This window comes from Argentina silus (assembly GCF_951799395.1).
Source record: "Argentina silus genome assembly, chromosome: 10".
Taxonomy (NCBI): domain Eukaryota; kingdom Metazoa; phylum Chordata; class Actinopteri; order Argentiniformes; family Argentinidae; genus Argentina; species Argentina silus.
The window spans coordinates 23,393,552-23,412,967 of NC_139664.1; the positions used below are offsets into that span (position 1 = coordinate 23,393,552).

At 40.3% G+C, this 19,416-nt stretch overlaps 1 pseudogene across 1 annotated transcript in view; it reads right to left on the bottom strand.

Moving 5' to 3' along the window:
* Window positions 1-19,416, bottom strand: part of LOC310811368 (cytochrome P450 3A27-like) — an 86,322-nt pseudogene that overhangs the window by 44,811 nt on the left and 22,095 nt on the right. The window contains exons 12-13 of the transcript in view: window positions 17,990-18,209; window positions 17,624-17,786 (exon numbers count right to left, since the gene is read on the bottom strand). The product of the transcript in view is annotated as a cytochrome P450 3A27-like (transcript). The remainder of the gene's footprint in view (window positions 1-17,623; window positions 17,787-17,989; window positions 18,210-19,416) is intronic.

The window sequence follows — 19,416 nt, forward strand, 5'->3', positions numbered from 1 at the left end:
CCGTTTCACTTTTTAGGCTGTTACGCTGCTCTTTCACTGACAAACAGCTGTTTTTGGAATTGCGCGCTCACCGAAATTACCGCGATTTGACTTGATGTTCAATCAAACATCAAACTGTCTGCCGAGTCGGATGAATTACTTCCCAGCGATCTAACAACAAAGAGTAGCCAATTAAGGGTATTTCTTTGCAGTTGGTCTAGGTCCTGATTGTGGGGGAAATGTTGCTTTGAATTGTAGGCTACTTTGACTGGACGATAACATACGAATACAAACAAGTGTACAGTAACATGTTGTCACCACGGATGATAGAGCTTGATTTGATTAAATTTGATTAATTTTCAGCCCTGCTTCTTACAGCTTTGCGTTTACTTGAAGGCAGTTCACGGACTTGAGGTAGGCTGAAAATATACAGGAGTTGTAGGCCTAGTGCTTATTCGATTAAGGTAGGGGGGATCTGCGCGAAGCCCACACATCGTGTCGCTCACCGGCCCCGCAGCCCACAGATCGACCGGCCCACCAGCAGCCATGGCACAGCCCTTTACACAACATTTAGGCAGCACCCCCTCTCGAAAGATACATCCTACGTCCTTGGACAGTTGGCCCAAGTATTGGGGCAATTTAATGTAAAGTATTCCCGTTTATTTAAACTAAAATAGAGCAAGGCAAACTTACCTGCGGCGGGTCCCACCAGTTTTTCTCCATTGTGTTGAAATGTAATTGAATCTATTTCCACTAATGAGCGTACCACATTACAAATGACAATCAGCAAAGGCTATTTGACAACAACTGGAGGTTCAAGTGACCAAAGTGACTTTTACATAAATTTACGTCATTGCTAGCAGCGTCATCAAGACAACAGCATTATGACGCAGGAGATATTTATTTGATTACAGATATGCTCATGTTGTTTCTTGGAAAATATACGTCGTTGGGATTAATCATCATCATATTATTAATTAATAGACAAAACACAGACATAGATATAGGTATATAGATCAGTGGTAGGGGCTCGGGGTCGTTTCTGGACATGGCCCTCCATTGTAATTTACATTTACATTCATGGCATTTAGCAGACGCCTTTATCCAAAGCGACTTACAACAATACATTTGTTTAAGTAATTGAATCATCTATCCAACAGTCATCATAAGACAAAGTAATCAATGCTCACACCAGGGGCCATAGGCAGTCGGCTATTTCATTTTATTTGTATTAGCAGGAGAGAACTTGTACAAGGGGGGTAGCGGGGATGAAGAGGTCTCTGGGTGGGGTTGGGGTTAGGGTTAGTATAGGGGGGGGGGATAAATGGAAAACATACTCGTGGTTCAGGTATTAACTGCCAATGAACTTAGTTGGAACAATACAAATTACAATGTAAAACAATAACAATATAATATCAACATTTCAGTATTATATCAAAAATAATGATTTAGAAATATGGTACAACCTGTGAGCTGCCTGGTTGCCTTGGCAACGGTAAACTACAGCGCTGTTCATCAGCGGTTCGGGCTTTGGCTCTAACCGTCTACCTTCTCTTAACCGTTAGGAGAAAACGAAGAAAAACAAAGAAAATGTAAACTACAAAACACTCTAACATTAAATCCTACATATACATCTGTATCAGTGGAGTCAGGCAAACGTTACACCAGACTCCCTTCGACATGTTTTGTCAGGTGTCATTTGACAACAACCACTCATCGTAAACGGCAAGCTAGTGCTAACTCGTCCTCGTTTATGATACCAAGCTAGCGCAATTACCGCTAACAAACTACAAACTTCATATGCTACTATGCCTAACGGTACACTAAATAGAAAGCCTACATGAATGACAAACTGTATTAATGCTTATGCTTAAGAATAAATGGAAAACACACTAGTGAGTCGTCTGGTCCTCAGTCTTTACTGGTTCAGGTATTAACTGCCAACTGAAGAACGCAGCGCAAGCCACAGCTTATATACCCGCAGGTGATCTAGTGCCTTTTATACTCCAAATAGAAATGCGTGAAATTGAATGGGGGGAGTCTGTAAACATGCAAGATAAAGTGCATACATATAAAATAACACATTTACGTAAGTGGCCAATTACATATAAATATCCTATGTGCCACATAAACAGTGGAAAAAGCAGTGAAGCCCTTAGCAGACATAGGGGAAAATGTACAGTATATACAAACATGTACAGGAGCAGGACGTATTGTGTCTCTGTTAACACAGTTGTGTCATGTGTAATTGTGTTAAATGATCCATAATAAGTACTGTCCAGTTTCCTCTATATTATATATAACATGGTGAATAACTCCCCGATATTTCTTTAAGGCCAATATCAGATATGTATGTCAAGCTCTAATTACAATGAGCTGTCCTCCCATTTCTACCTCCATCAGCCTCCTGTTGCACAGTAATGAGTGATAAAGACACCTGATGACAAGGATGAGAAATGTAAAGATCACGGTTTCATCCAAGGCCCATCTACCTTTCATTCAAATTATGCTAAGATTATTATCATTGGTGATTTTAACCTACATGTGGACAATGAGACTGACTCGACAGCCATGGATTTGATGAATCTCTTGAATTCTACAGACTTTATTAAGCGAGTTACTGGGCTCACCCATAACCACTGCCACACCCTGGACCTAGTGATTACAAAGGGTCTTACTCCTGTTGCATCCTCTATTATTTATTTAGCCATGTCGCTGAGCAGATGAGATTCATGATGATGAATATGAATAGTACACCATCAACAGCTTCCTCCTGTGATAATGATTTATTAACCAGCTTCAACACCAAACTAAGGGCAACTATCGACTCTGTAGCACCAGTCAAACAGTTTGATTGATTTCCTGGTGAAATGCATTGCAGACATATGGATGTCACAGAACTAGTCATTCGAGCAAAAACCGAAAGAGAGAAACTGTCTGCATACTTAAAGACACTTCTACTTACAGTAACACTAAGCACCAGGCAAAAAACAGAGGTGTCACCATTGACTCAGATCTTAATTTTGAAACCCATATCAAGAATGTGACTAAAACATATTTGTATCACTTAAAGAAGAGTAAGTAAGTTTGTCGGAAATCTGCCATCGTGGAGAAATTCTGTCTGAAGTTGTCCAAATGACAACATCCTCCCTTATAATAATATAACTCCCCGAAATGAACTTGCAGTGTTGGACATTAGCTGTTGTGTTTCTGCATGCGCACACGATTGGAAGAGGCAGCCCCCAGAGACAGAAAGGTGAGTCCACTCCCCTATAACACCCCTGGCAGTAACAACATGTTTATATGCAAACCGAGTGTCCAGGTAGGACACTCCATTTTAAAAAGCGTGTTTTCCGAACCAAAACAGCGTTTGTAAATGAAATATGTATTTCAAGGGATCTCGTTCCCTGATCTCTACCGATTAAAGATAGTCATTACAACCTTTAGGAAGCTTTTAAAAAGGTTGAATATTACATGGACCTTTACAGAACACAGCTGTAAAGGTGCAACCTTTCCTCTCCCAGGCTGACACTGAGAGACGAATGCATGCTTGTATTACTAGCAGCCTTGATTACTGTAACACTCTCCTGTCTGGTCGACCAGAGAAAGCTATTGGCAAATGATACAGAATGCAGCAGCACGAGTCAGATGGAGAGCACATATCATTCAAGTCTCTGCACTAATAACCTGTTCGTTTTATAATTTATTTTAAGATAACTGTATTAGTTTAGAAATCACTCTATGGTCACGCACACCACTGCATGTCAGACATGCTTTTAAGTTATATACCCTGTAGATCCCTCAGGTCCTCAGGTACTGGCCTTTTAACTATTCTGAAGATTCCAACAACACCTATCTACTTCCTGTTTCAAATGAATAATACTGGGTAGAAGTCTGCACAGAGATGCTACAGACACATTAGCACACTGCAAAATACTGTCACCTATCTAACCATCTGTTCCAAAGCAATAGTAATAGATACTGTAGGAGTCTGCAGTGCACAGGGGTTACACACTCATCAGTACCCTCTAAAATACTGTCACTATCATATTTCCTGTTCCACATGAATAGTACTATATAGGAGTCTGCAGAGGGGTTACCTTGTTGGGAAACACAGTGTCTATCTCCTCCTGCAGCTTGGTCATGATGTGAGGGCTGGTTGCCAGATTGTAGGCCAGGAAGGACAGAGAGCTACTGGTGGTCTCATAGAGTGTTTCCACAGTGTATGTCAGTCTAATCAATGAAATCGATAGCTTCATTTATTAAGCACAAAATGATTGAGACTGAAAGCTATATGGAGGCAGTTGTACTGACTGTGAGGAACAGTGGGCTGAAGATGTCAAACATGAGCATTTTCTTGATGTTGGTCACAAAGGGGTCAGAGGGGTTGTGGAGGGAGTCGATGTCGACACTGAATGAAGTGCTGACGACCACATCCATACTGTATGGTCCAAAGAACCTGGAACACAACCACACAATCTTTGACCACCAGAACCACAACCACAAAATTAAAGGGGGAGTTCACTGAAATTACAAATTCACCTTATCTTCTTGGAGAGAAATACTCACTCTTTTAGTTCAATGGGCTCTTCGTTATTGGCCGTCTTCTTCAGATTGCTGACCAAATTACCAGAGTGCTGCTTCAAGATCCCGAACATCTGAGTTGGGAAGGATACATGGAAAAATATGATGATTGATACATGGGTTAATATCATGTTTGAAACAGGAATTATTTTAATGTTTATATAGCCTGAGAATATACATTCATACAGGATACATTATGTATATAGTCAAGGAATAAGTGACTCCAAAGATGAACTATTATTCTAAACTCTGTCATCTGACCACTGAACTTATCTAAGATAAGATTAAATATACTTTGTTGTCCCGGATGGAAATTTGTCTTGGACAATTAAAGTTGCTGCTTCACACAACAACAAACAACAATGAATACACACTATACACATAGTACAAATCACATAAACACACACACACACGTCAGAGTTGTTAGTCATTCATTTATTTGTGTTGTTGGAATGAATAAAAGAAGGAGAGGAGAGATGGGACTGTACCTCTTTGATCCGCCCACTGGTGAAGGAGGGAGACAGGACACTACGGATCCGTCTCCATGCATCATCCTCAGCGATAAACACGGCGTCATACAGAGGCCCGTTGAGATAGAAATTCTAGAAAAATAACAATGATTATATACTGGAAAATTAACCAAATATTAATAATGCTATAATAACAATGATATTATCTATTGAAGGAGCCCTTATGTTTTTTTCCCCATACAACAACTTCAATTTAGCGTATTACCCTCCTGTTAGTGAAAAGGGAGTAGCATTCCTTGATGAGGATGGTTTTGATCATGGCTGTGTCCATGATACACAGGACGGGCTGACGGCCATCATAGATCCTACAGACCAGCAAAAACAAAGATAGTTAGATATACACTCACCCAACACTTTATTAGGAACACTATACTAATACTGGGTAGAGCCTCCCTTTGCTCTCAAAACAGCCTCAATTCTTCGTGACATTGATTCCTTTGAGATTCTGGTCAATGATGACATGATTGCATCACGCAATTCCTGCACATTTTTCAGGTGCACTTTCAAGATGTGAATCTCCCGTTCTGCCACATCCCAAAGATGTTCTATTGGATTCAGATCCGGTGACAAGGAAGGCCACTGAAGAACACTGAACTCATTGTCATGTTCATGAAACCAGTTTAAGACGACTTTTGCTTTGTGACATGGTGCATTTTCATGCTGGAAGTCGCCATTAGAAGGTGGGTAAATTGTGGCCATGAAGGGATGCACATGGTCAGCAACAATACTTAAATAGGCTGTGGCATTCAAGCAAATATACCGTAGATAGAGACAGACAGACCCATCACAGATCCTGCACTCTTTGAAAAAGTGCTACCTAGAACCAAAAAGGGTTCTTCTTCCACTGTCCCTTTGAAGAAACCTTTTGGGTTCCATGTAGAACCCTTTCCACAGAAGGTTATACAGTACCGTGCCTAAGTAATGGGACAGTGAAGCATTTTTTCTTCTGTTTGGATTTGAAATAAAAACATAGAGATTTTTATTTTTTATATAATGTACATATATTGGTTTATCATTCAGAAATTACAACACTTTTATGCATAATCCCCCTATTTCAGGCTACACTAAAGTGATAGGACAATTGGCTTGACAAGTGTGTTCGTCAGGTGTGTTCCGTCACATAATTTGTGCAGTCTGCTATTGGTGTCTTGTCAACATGAGGACCAAAGAGATGTTATTGAAAGTCAGGGAAGCCATTATGATGCTGAAATATCAGAAAAAAAATAAACATAGCCAAAACCTTAAACCTACCAAAATCAACAGTTTGGAACTTCATTTAACTTCATTAAAAGGAAAGAAAGCACTGGTGAGCTCAGAAATCGCAAATTACCTAGTAGGCCAAGGAAGACTTCCAGTGGATAACCAAAGAATGCTCACCATAATTGAGAATCATTTATTTACATCTTGTCAGTCCAAGTACAAGTAAATGGCTCCAAACTCATTGGACAGCATTTCATCATACAGCAGGACAATGACCCAAAACATACTGCCATAGGAACTAGGGAATTTTTCAGGGCCAAAAAGTGGAAAATTGTTGACTGGCCAAGTCAGTCTCCAGATTTAAATCCTATAGAACATGCATTTCATTTGCTCAAGAGGAGACTTAGGGCAAAACATCCTAAAAAAACAACAACAGTCGCTGCAACATAGCATTACCAGAGAAGATACCCAGCGTCTGGTTGGGTCAGTGGGTCACAGACTTTTGCACTTTTGCATACAAAGGATTGGGGACCAAATACTAAACATGAGTGCTTAATTTAGACATTTGATAATGCAAAAGAAGGAAAAATGCTTGGGCACCAAAATGGCTAGAGCCAGCCCTGATTAACAGAACCTTTATCGAGCGCACAACATCACATTAATGCCCATAGGAAGAATGAGAATAGAGTATCAACAAAATAACCAATTTAACACAATTTAAAACAACATATGTCTGTAAGTTTTAACCATACGTTAACGTGCGTCAAGGACAACGCGGGAGAATGATGCCTGTGATGGGCCTAACCCAAAACTCAAAGAATATCTCGCTGTCCCTCTCCTTAAATATCATTCCCAACAAAGGACAAGGTGTTAGATACATTACAAGAGCAAAGGAATTGACAAATGGTGAAAGCTGAAAAATCTGAAACATAGTCAAAACCTTAGACTTGCCAAAATCAAGCACTGATGAGCTCAGCAATCGCAAATGGCTGAGGCTTCACTGCAAGATGCAAACCACTAGTTATTCTTAAAAAGGATAGTCAGGTTACAGTTTGCTAAGAAGTACCTAAAAAGCCTGCAGAGGTGTGGAAAAAAGTCTTGTGGACAGATAAGATGAATATTATCAGAGTGATTGCAAGAGGAAAGTTTGGAGAAAAAAGGATCTGCCCAAGGTTTACAGCATACCATCTCATCTGTGAAACATGGTGGAGGGGATGCTATGGTTTGGGCATGTATAGCTGCCACTAGAACTTGCTAACTTATCATAATTGATGATGTTACTGCTGACAGCAGCAGCAGAATGTATTCTGAAGTGTACAGAAATATCTTGTCTGGTCGAGTAAAAGCAATGCTTCCAAATTCATTGGATGGCGCTTCATCATACAGTAAGACAATGACCCAAAACATACTGCCATTGGAGCTAGGGAGATTTTCAGGGCGAAAAAGTGGAAAGTTCTTGACTGGCCATGTCAATGTTTGGATTTAAATCCTATTGAACATGCATTTCATTTTCTGATGGTAAGATTTTGGGCAAAAAGACCTCAAAAACTGAAGATGTCTGGCCTGGCAGAATATCACCAGAGAAGATACCTAGCACCTGGTGGGGTCAATGGGTCCCAGACGGTTATTGCATACAAAGTATTGTCGACCAAATACTAAATATGAGTGCATAATTTCGACCATGTATACCAATACTAGACAAAAGAAAAGAAAAGAATCTAGCAAAAGCAAACTATGTTCTGACAGGGTTTGACTCATCTAATACGACATCAGATCTGGATAGGTTCCTTGATTTCCTCTGAAAGGTGACATAGGCTTGAAAACATGTACACAACATCAAGAAGAAACCATTGATTAAAGCCAAATCAATTGACAGAGGCATGGCAGAAAATGTGTGTTGTCTCTTTAAAAGAAATGTTAATAATCTCTTTGTTTTCCCTGAATGAAACAAAGCACAGGTGTTTAAAAGGCCAGCCCCACCCCTGATTACAATGATCCACACATGGAGACAGCCAAAGCAACATAGATCAATAAGACATCCCACATGTCACACCAGAATGTGTGTTGGCAAGAGTGTGCCCTTATAGCCAGGATCCACTCTCTGGTCACATCTCCCTGATGTTGGTTATGAAGAACTTTATCAAACGTTTGGATTTGAAATTAAACAATTACTACAAGGTTAAAGTAGAGATTCTCAGCTTTTATTTGATGGTATTTGTATACACATTGGTTTCACCATTTAGAAATTACCCCACTTTTATGCATAATCCCCCTATTTCAGTGTACCCAAAAGTAATGGGACAGACTTATCAAATGTCCAAATGAAGCAGTCATGTTTAGTATTTAGTGGACAATCCACTAGTATTTAGTGGACAATAACTGCCTGAAGTCTGCAACCCACTAACCCCACCAGACGCTAGGCATCTTCTTTGGTGATGCTCCGCTAGGCCTGTACTGCAGCCATCTTTAGTTGTTGTTTGTTTTGAGGTCTTTTTGCCTAAATTCTTATCATTAGGGAAATGTAATGCATGTTCAATTGAATTTTAATCTGAAGATTGACTTGGCCAATCAAGATCTTTCCACTAGTTGCTATGGCAGTGTTTTGGGTCATTGTTTTATTGTATGGTGTGGCTCCATCCAATGCATTTGGAGGCATTTGCTTGCACTCAAGCAGACAAGATGTTTCTGTGCACTTCAGAATACATTCTGCTGCTGCCATCAGCAGGTACAATCATCAATTAAGACAAGTTAGCAAGTTCTAATGGCAACTATACATGCCCACACCTAACACCCCCTGCACCATGTTTCACAGATGAGGTGGTATGCTGTAGATCTTGGGCAGATCCTTTTTTCTCCAAACTTTTGTCACTCTAGTCCATGATACAATCTCATCTGTCCACAATATCTTTTACGAGACCTCTGCAGGTTTTTTAGGGACTCTTTTTTAGCAAACTGTGACCATCCTTTTTGATGATAACTAGTGGTTTTTGATGATAAATGTGTCTTCCTCTTAGTTATAAACAAACCAGAATTAAATGCATAGGTCTATGTATGTATGGATGGATGGATGTTCTCATTGGAACAGCTGGAAGACTTTCTCTGCATCCCCGAAAAAACACATGTACGCAAGCATGCACAAACACACACACACACACGCACGCACGCACACACACACACACACACACACACAGGCATGTTTAAGATATGCGTAGCCCATGTTTATTAGTTGACTTAGTTGTGGGGTTAGTTTAGATACAGCGCACGATGCAACAAACAGGTATAATATCAGCACACCTCAGCATTGCTACACCCACGTGCTACCACAGGGAACTGGTACCCGCATAGTTAGATATGGTGCTAGTCCCACACCAGAGAGAACTGGTATGTTCCAGATCATTATACGAGGTAACTAGCTAGTAAATTATTAATTACTAGAAAGTGCTCAGTAGTCCTAGGGCTACAAACACAAGCTGACCAACCCTCCTGCAAACAGGGTGCTAATATTTCTCAATATTACCTTGTCAAAGCTAGCCAAGGTTCTCAGCTGTCCGGAAACAACAAGTAACTTAGTTAGCCGTCTGTCCCAAGTGCTAGCTGTAGCCTACACATGTGACCTTGCAAGTTCTAATAATAACCTGAGGAATTATCGTCGAGCTAGGGTCCAACAATAACAAAGAATTGAGAGCTCACAGGTTAGCCTGTTAGCTCAGAGAGTTAACAGGTGCTCAGAAGGTGAAAATCATCGTTGAGCTGAACCGTAGGATTCTATCAGAGACAATCTAACGCCCCGTGAGAATCATAGGCTGAGGTGTAGCCAGCTACAACAACACAACTACAGTACACTTTTCAACCTAACGCCCCATGAGAATCATAGGCTGAGGTGTAGCCAGCTACAACAACACAACTACAGTACACTTTTCAACCTAACGCCACATGAGAATCATAGGCTGAGGTGTACCCAGCTACAACAACACAACTACAGTACACTTCAGACAGTCAGAGAGTGAAGAGTGGAAAGGATGAAATGGTGCGCTTGTAGCATCCCTTTATTGGGACAGGTGATAGGCGTTGCTATCACTTGCAAGTGTGTACGAGGTGTGATTCTGTGAATCAAGATGTAAGTACAGTGCTCTCGGAAAGTATTCAGACCCCTTCACTTTTTCCACATTTTGTGATGTTACAGCCTTTTTCCTCATCAATCTACACACAATACCCCATAATGACAAAGCAAAAACAGGTTTTTAGAAATTGTTGCTAATTTATTCAAAATAAAAAACTGAAATATCACCTTTACATACGTATTCAGACCCTTTACGTTTTTTGTTGAAGCACCTTTGTCATTATTGCGTATTGTGTGTAGATTAATGAGGAAAAAAATTAATTTCATCTATTTTTGAATAAGGCTGTAACATAACATAATACGGAAAAAGTGAAGGGGTCTGAATACTTTCAGAATGCACTGTATGTGCCTGTTATAGTCCCATTGTTTGATTGGTGTGTGTACTGATTTCTGGCACAGGCCTTAACTGATCCAACAAGTTCACCAATCATCAATGGTGTGATATGAAGTTGATGGATTTTAATGTTACATGCTACACCAGTGCGTGTGTAAAGTGTTGACATTGCGCGGCTGCTGCAGCAGCAACGCAAAATGATTCTTGGAGTGCTGGTATCAATGCTTTTTGGACGCTTAAAAACATATTCAATTAGTTTCATAGTATGGTAAAGTAATAGAAACATAGATTATAGAAATACATACAATAGTGGTACCTGTATGAAAAACAAAGTGATTGTCCTCGTTTATATTTGGAGGTAGAGGACAAACCCCAACTCTAAGATATTCAGACTTGACAAGACTCTCAACATAAAACAATGTACAGAATCCATAAATTAGAAGTTCCTTGCAGAAACAGACTGGGAGGCTATTTCTTCTGCATCCACACGTGAAACTGGTCACGTTTCTGGTGTAAGAGTAAATACTGCCATCTAGGGTTTAGAGATGGTTAACAGGAAATGGATACATTATTTTACGGATGTACTTTCAGCCTACGTTTGAGTAATTTAGCAGAAGCTCTTATCCAGAGCGACTTAAAATAAATAGCTACATCACGGTCATCACAAGTAAGACTTTCTATAATAATAAATGCCACAAGCAGTCACAGTGGTAGAGAAAGGAAGTCAATTTAATTTAATGTTCAACTTAATTTATTGAACTTAAGACAACTATATAAATTGATTTGCTATGTATCCCTAAATAGCGGCCAATTGTGTTGAGGTTTCCAGGCTAACGGTGTCGGCATGTGCAGTCCCCTGTCTTATCTCTGCACCCCCACACGCTCTCAGCCAGGGCCACATCAACAAGGCTTTTGACAGAAAGGCTCGTCCCCTGGTTTGCCTGATTGTGTACCAGCTGAGCCATCAGAGGAGTCGCTCTCAACGAGAACATGAGGGTTGGGGCATATCTGGAGCCATCGTTCATCTGAAATTAAAAAAGTAACATCAGAGGGGAGTGCAAGGTGAGACAAGAATTGGACAAATTCAACTAAGAGTTGAAGGTCATGGACTAAATGCTATAGTAAAACTAGCAACAATCACCTTCATCTACTTAGTCTATAGGTTCTCTACCATCTCTCTAATCGTCACTATGCTCACCTTCTTCAATGTCTCCCTCTCCTGTTCTAGCTTCTCTTTTTCCAGACTCTGTTTCGCTCTTTCTTCAGCCACCATCACCAGGGCCTCTCTCCTCTTGATGGCCTCTATCTCTTTCTCCATCTGTTTCTTATCCTTGTTAAATGTCTCCTTCTCCTTCCACATCTTGAGCATTTCTCGCTCCACATCCTGCCCGTCTCTTTTGATTTTCATCCACTCCTTCTTTATCATTTGCAACTCTGCTCCGACCTTCTCTGTCTTTCTAAGCATCTCCATTGAGGTCTCCTTTTCCTGCTCTAGCGTCTCCTTTTCCTGGCTCAGTTTAAGTCTTTCTTCGGCCTCCATCACCAGGGCCTCTCTCCTCTTGACTGCCTCCATTTCTTTTTCCATCTGTTTCTTGGCCTTGAGAAATGTCTCCTTCTCCTTCCACATCCCGAGCATTTCTTGCTCCACCTTCTGCCCGTCTCTTTTGATTTTCATCCACTCCTTCTTTATCATTTGCAACTCTGCTCCGACCTTCTCTGTCTTTCTAAGCATCTCCTTTGAGGTCTCCATCTCCTGCTCTTCCTTCTCTTTTTCCTTGCTCAGCTTAAGTCTTTCTTCGGCCTCAATCACCAGGGCCTCTCTCCTCTTGACTGCCACCATATTTTTCTCCATCTCTTTCTCCATCTGTTTCTTGGCCTTGAGAAATGTCTCCTTCTCCTTCCACATCCTGAGCATTTCTTGCTCCACCTTCTGTCCGTCTCTTTGGATCTTCACGCTCTCCTTCCTCATCATATTTAACTCTGCCTCTGCCTTCTCAGCCTTTCTAAGTATCTCCTTTGAGGACTCCTTCTCTTTCTCAATCTCCATCATGAGGATCTTGATCCCACTGTCCATCTCCTCCCTCTCCCTATTGAACTCATTCCTGTCCTCCTGCAGTCTTTCTGCCTTTCTGGCCAGGATCTCCTTCTCCCTCTGCCTAACTTTTTGGTCCCTTCTCTTTTGTTTCTCATATTCCTCTATCTTTTTCTCAAACTCTGCCTTCTCTGTCTTAATCCTCTCATGCTCCTTCCTGATATCCTCAATACTCATATATATTTTCACCTCCATTGTTTTTATGCACCTACAGTAGATAGAACACAAACAAAAATGATTGAAATAATCTCCACACACCCATACTATAATGCAACAGGAATGTCAGAAAGATTCCCCAAATGAGAAAGGGATAACAATCTTTGAGTTTGCCCTTCTGAATCAGTCAACAAATACCAGTACACCGATTGGCAGCAAAGAAATGTTATTATCTATAATGTGCGTTCGGCTGGCGTCATAATGGGTTTGGAATGACTATCATGGTAATTCACTGCCTAACAACTCTCATCAGCGTTCGATGCAATGGTTCGAAGTGACTTGGTCCTGTCAGAGGCCTATGTTAGAGTCAGCAAAAGCTTCCAGTGTGGGTTGGCTGGCTATGTTTGTTGACACGCCTTGAAATATAGCCTACAATTGTGGCCAACAGGTCAAATATCAGTGGCCATATAATGGGCACATTTTATTAACCGGAATCGGCCTGGTACAGGTAGGAGCCTATAGGCTAACAAGCAGAAGACCTCCGCAAAATTAAAATAGCCCTAATTCAATTCATGCATTTAGGTCTCTAATAATAATAAAAAATATATTTGATTTGGAATGTGTTTTTCATTTGTAGCCGACAATTTCAAAGCCTGTGCAGTTGAGTGCAATAGACACACAAACAAAAACACAAACAAAACACTAACAACAACAAGAGGACAGGACCGAAAGGAAGGCCTTTCTAAAGATGTGAGTTTTTAGGCATATAGAAATATCCAACGCTGAATTCGACTTAATGGGAATATCATCTCCTAGTGACAGATATCTCTCAGTGACATTTTTACGCGTCCCTTGTCCAAATGCTGTAAAGGTAGTCGGCCTATGCCGTCTCAAGTATTTACAAATACAAGTGTTATAAAACTATACTATATGTCAACTATACTACATCTCTGGCCTACATTAGCCTACCTCAGTCAGTAGGCTGTGTATAAGCGCCGAATCTTCCGGTTATAATCTCTTTATATCTCACTCTGGTAATACTGATTGCACAGGTTCAGGTTGCGTCTTAGCTCGTTATGCCACTGAACTAAAAGTTCAAGAACTTTGTGTATTATTGCAGAACATTCTCAATTCTGTGTACATATCAACGTCATAATGATACCAATAGCAACGCATTTTGGGTGGAATCCTCACTCCAAATCCGCGCGCGTATTTCTTGCATTCATGTCAATGGGAAATTGATTCGATTTACACGTGGATCTCGAGTTAGGATTCCACTGCAATACACATTTAAGTTTAAGTTCATTTGAATTTATAGTGCATTTTACCCACAATATACGGCTTACACAAAAGTAGCCTACAAGACAAATACAACATTTGAAAAAACATATTGCATAGAATCAAATTTGGGGAAAAACAGGTTTTTTTTCTTTATAAAGTACATTACAAACATAAAGTCTCATAAAGTACATTACAAATACGAAACAATTATTAGTCATATTTTTTATTAGTAATAATAATAAGTATTTTATATTTAATACAAAATAGATTAAATGGTGAAATTGGTGTGTATAAATATAATAAACTTGACTCATAATCCGTATAGTGCTGTTTTTGGAGTAATTACTAATTACTAGTAATTACTAGTGTGTGCGGACTGCGCTCCCTGTCCCGTCTTTCTGCTGTGGGGCAGCGGAGCACTCTTGCCCCATCGTTGCGAGGGGAACAACGTGAGCGTGTTTGGCGTAAGCAGGGAAAACCTCACGCAAATTATATTGGGTATGAATTCTGCCTAGCAACAGGTGGCGAAAAACTATTAAACGCTAATGTCGTTAACGTGGTCTGACATGACAGGAAATAATCACAAAGCAATTCAGTTCATCTACTGTACGTCTATCGCTAATGCTAGCTAGCTAAAGTTTTCACAATGAATCGTGTAGATTATTTGTTGACCATGCGGTTTAGTACATTGCCTTTGGAAGAGAAGTTGGAGATAAAACGTTTAGGGCCAACAGGAATGGTTTGACAAAAAGAGATGGCTAACCGCTACCACCTCGAAACATGCGCTGTTCTGTTTCCCATGTATGATTTTTGGTGGAGACTATTTGGGCATCGGCTGGATTCAAAGACATTATACATCTGTCAGAACAGAACAGACACCAGCGACTGAACGGCCTTGACATGCTTTCCATTGAAAATGCATTGATTCAGGGACAGATGGATTTCAACAGTAAAGTCATCGAGAGGTTTGCTGAAGCAACGAACCGCCGCGCTACTTTCCTATTCAAGTGAGCAGGTCTGTTTGGACATGTATGACAAATGGACAATGCGCCGTTCACTGTAGACTATATTGCTTTTGTTTTGTAGTCATTTTAAACGTTATACTAGCTGTGATATAAAGTGGAGGACTAAATGTTCCCTATAGGCCTAATATCTAGACAGTTGATGGGCACACTTGTTACTTGTCGCTTTCAGAACCCTGGACTGGGCTCGGGCTGGATATTCATATAGTTCCGTTAATTAGCCTAGCCTACTTTCCGTGATTTAATGTGACTTTTGTAGTGTGTTATAGCCTCTGCACTGATGATATTTATTTCACATTTAAAATAATACAATTGATAAAACCTGATTAAACTTTCCTACAAGTTAACGATGTGCCGAATGCTTGTAATTTTGATTAAACATGCAAGTTATTGAAGACACGTGTCTGTCTCATCTTTTTACTTTGTTGCAGTATAGGCGTTCTGTGTCGCGCTGAAGCGTATGAAGTGTATTCAGTTATGGGGTTTACTGTACATACTTTTTCTCTGCACTGTTCCTGCTGCAGAGGATGCGTAAACGATTTTCCCATGTTGTTTTTTGGTTGTGGTCTGTGTTTATACATTTAGGCTATTAGTTATATCCTACTTTTCAGTTTTACAAGTCAAATCTTATGACAGATGAGATGGCACTTCAACCGACAAAATGCAGGTACATTTTGACCACTGCTGCACTACGATACCCATAGATAGACCCAATACATTGTTAACTGCACTACTTATACAGCTCATATACTGCTTATACTGTTCATACTGCATTCTATATTTATTCTCCTTATAATGTTACTGTTAATACATATATTGCTTATACTGCACTACTTATACTGCTCATATACTGCTTATACTGCTCATATACTGCTTATACTGCACTACTTATACTGCTCATATATTGCTTATACTGCTCTACCTGTATATATTGTTCACATTGCACTTTTCTGCTTTTTTGCACTTCTGGTTAGACGCTAACTGCATTTCGTTGTCTCTGTACTTGTACTCTGCACAATGACAATAAAGTTTAATCTAATCTAACACCTATTTATTGTCATGTTTTGATGGCATGTTGTTCATTCTCATGTTATGATTTAGTTTGTGATTATACACACGTTTTTAGCGTGATGATAGAGACCCACTACCAGACGAGTACAAAACATACACAAGTCACATGCAAATCCCTGCACTGCAGACGACAGACAACAACTGTCTCTGTACAACTAGTCCTGGACCTCCACTAATAGACAGATACAAAGAGAGCAGCATACAGTAGCAGCAGAGCCCAGAGGCGAGGCAAGGCAAGGCAAGGCAAGTTTATTTATATAGCACATTTCATACACAGAGGCAATTCAATTCTAAAATAGATAAAAAGGAAAGAGCATGAAAAAAAAATTAGAATAAAAACGCATAAAAGACATAAAAAAAGAATAAAAGTCACAGTGCATTTTAGGGTCACTGTGCAATTATTAGCGCCAATTTAGTTTCAATTTAAGGCAAAAGCGAAGCCCTTTTTTTTTTTAAGCCCATTTTTGAAAGTAGCCAGTGTTGAGGCTGATCCTAGATCTATGTGTAACATAATAACTGAGAGACCTGCAGCAGGGCAGGTCCTCATCACTGTCTGTCTGTCTGCTTTGAGCTGGTTGTCGTTGGACTCCTGGCAGCGGGACAGCAGCTTGAGTTTGATGGGCCGTATGGGCATCAGAGTGTTCTGTAGGTCCATCTCAATGGGGATCTGGTGAGAGTTGACACACAGTTAGAGTATGAAGGAACGAGTAAAACAGATGTCAGCGTTACACTATGAATGTTACCTAATACAGTGTCACTGTTACGTTCGGGTAGCATTGCACTATAAATTCAAATAAACTCAAACTCCTGGACAACCTCTCTTGGGTCGACATACATTAAAATGGCCCTATGAAGTCTCGAGGGAGTTTTGCAGAAATACAAATAGCTTTTTTTTTTAAATCTCACACTTCCATCATTTAGTAGGTAGCCTATACTGAGGATGATTGGCGCCTAGTACTGAAAAATGCAATCTGGGAAATTAAATGGGGAGTACATACTCATGCAGTACGCAAGTACAGAATTGTAGTATGGGGGTTCAAACCCGGGTCTCCCATGTGGAAGACACAAACGCTACTATTAAGCCAAGAGGACATCCTCAAGGTCTGAGGGCGACACTTCAGTTTACATGTCTCAGGCAGGGCTACCTCATCACGCGAGTGTGATTCCAAAATCACCTCTGCTACATATAGAAATGCAACAAAGTCATAGGTACAAAATTATATTTACAATCATTCTATCATTATTTTGTCTCACCTCTGTCTCTTTGCAGACGGTGAAGTTGAACCTCTGTAGAGTCTCCACCATCGCCAGTTTCATCAATACCAGAGTGAATCGCATCCCAATACAGTTCCGTGGGCCCAACCCGAACGGCATGTAGGTGTATGGGTCGATGCTCTCCTTGTTCTCCTTACTGAACCTACACACGGAGAGTTCAGAGGAGGAGGGGTTAAAGAACATATCAATTAAATCACAGTAATATGATGGTTATACATGGTTGAAGAAACCTGTTTGTGTTTGGTCGTCGCATTTAGGTTTGTTTTATGGTTGTTTGTGGAACACTGCTCTTATCGTTGCTGTTGTGATTGATATTGTGGTTGTGGTTAAGATGTGGCCCATTACCTCTCTGGTTTGAACTCCTCTGGGTCTTCCCACACATCGGGGTCACGGTGCAAGGTCCAGATGGGTATCATGACAACCATACCCTTGGGGATGGTGATGCCGCTGATCTCAACAGATTTCTTGGCGACTCTTTCAAGTCGATGGGGTACAACCTGAGAGACTCGTTGATCACGCTGTCTAGATAGTCCATCTGCATCAGAGCCTCGTACTGGATAGGAGCCTGCACAGGGATATTACACTCACATGAGCACTAGTGATTGGTCGTTCACGTAGCCGTAGCCCAGAACTAACTCTTTTTCGTCGCAAATCTGAAGAGCTGTTAGTTTTTTGTGTTCTTTTTTTGGGAAATGAACACAGTACTGTACTTATTCTAATCTGCATAGCCTAATTTCATGTGTAATAGTGACTTGCTTTTTTGTTGTACATGAATAAACAAAAAAATCGCTAAATAATGTTATCTTGATAGTTAGAAGAAAATACATTTAGATTCCACTGAACAATGTAAATGATAGATGTACACAAGGATCAATCAGAAGTCAAAATGCCACTAAACTGGGCTGCTTTTAGTGGATTGACTGCTTGGAATACTGAATGTGCTATAGTCTATTATTTCCTATCACAGTCGACAGACTACAAGAAAACTGTCAGGTGGTTCAAATGTGAATAACTTGGTATCCATTCCATTAACTGTGGCCGGGCAGCACCGAACAGCCCAGAGAACATTACCATGGTGCTTTTGAATATTAGGTCCCTATCTGGCAAAACCTTTATTGATCTTATCTCAGAGCGAAAGCTGCACTGTAATGTTTTTATCTGAAACCTGGCTAAACATGAATGCATGTCAGTCTATTAGAAGTGGGGAAAAAATATATTTTCGCTCTATTATTTATCTAGCCATGTCGCTGAGCAGATGAGAATTTCATGATGAATATGAATATGAATAGTACACCATCAACAGCTTCCTCCTGTGATAATGATTTAGCAACCAGCTTCAACACCAAACTAAGGGCAACTATCGACTCTGTAGCACCAGTCAAACTGAAAAAGGCTGTGGCCAAATTTAAAAGAATTTGCAGAAAGTCTGAGCGGACAAAAACTGCAGGTCCACCTTGATATTCTTCGAGAGCATCTTTCTGCTTTTAATAAGGCAATAAAAAAACGCCAAGACGGGATCATTTCTCAAAATTGATAATGAATCATAACAACTCAAACAGTGCTCTTTTCAACGATTGACAGCCTTATAAATCCCGCCCACAAGACACCTGGTGATCTGCTCTCCACCTACAAATGTGAGGAATTTGCAACATACTTCTGAGATAAGAGAACCAATATTAGGTGAGGAGGATCACTCAGGCAAGACCTGAAGATGTGTTTGATGACTTGTTACCCCACCTTCCACCACATGGAAGCACTATGAACTCTTTTGC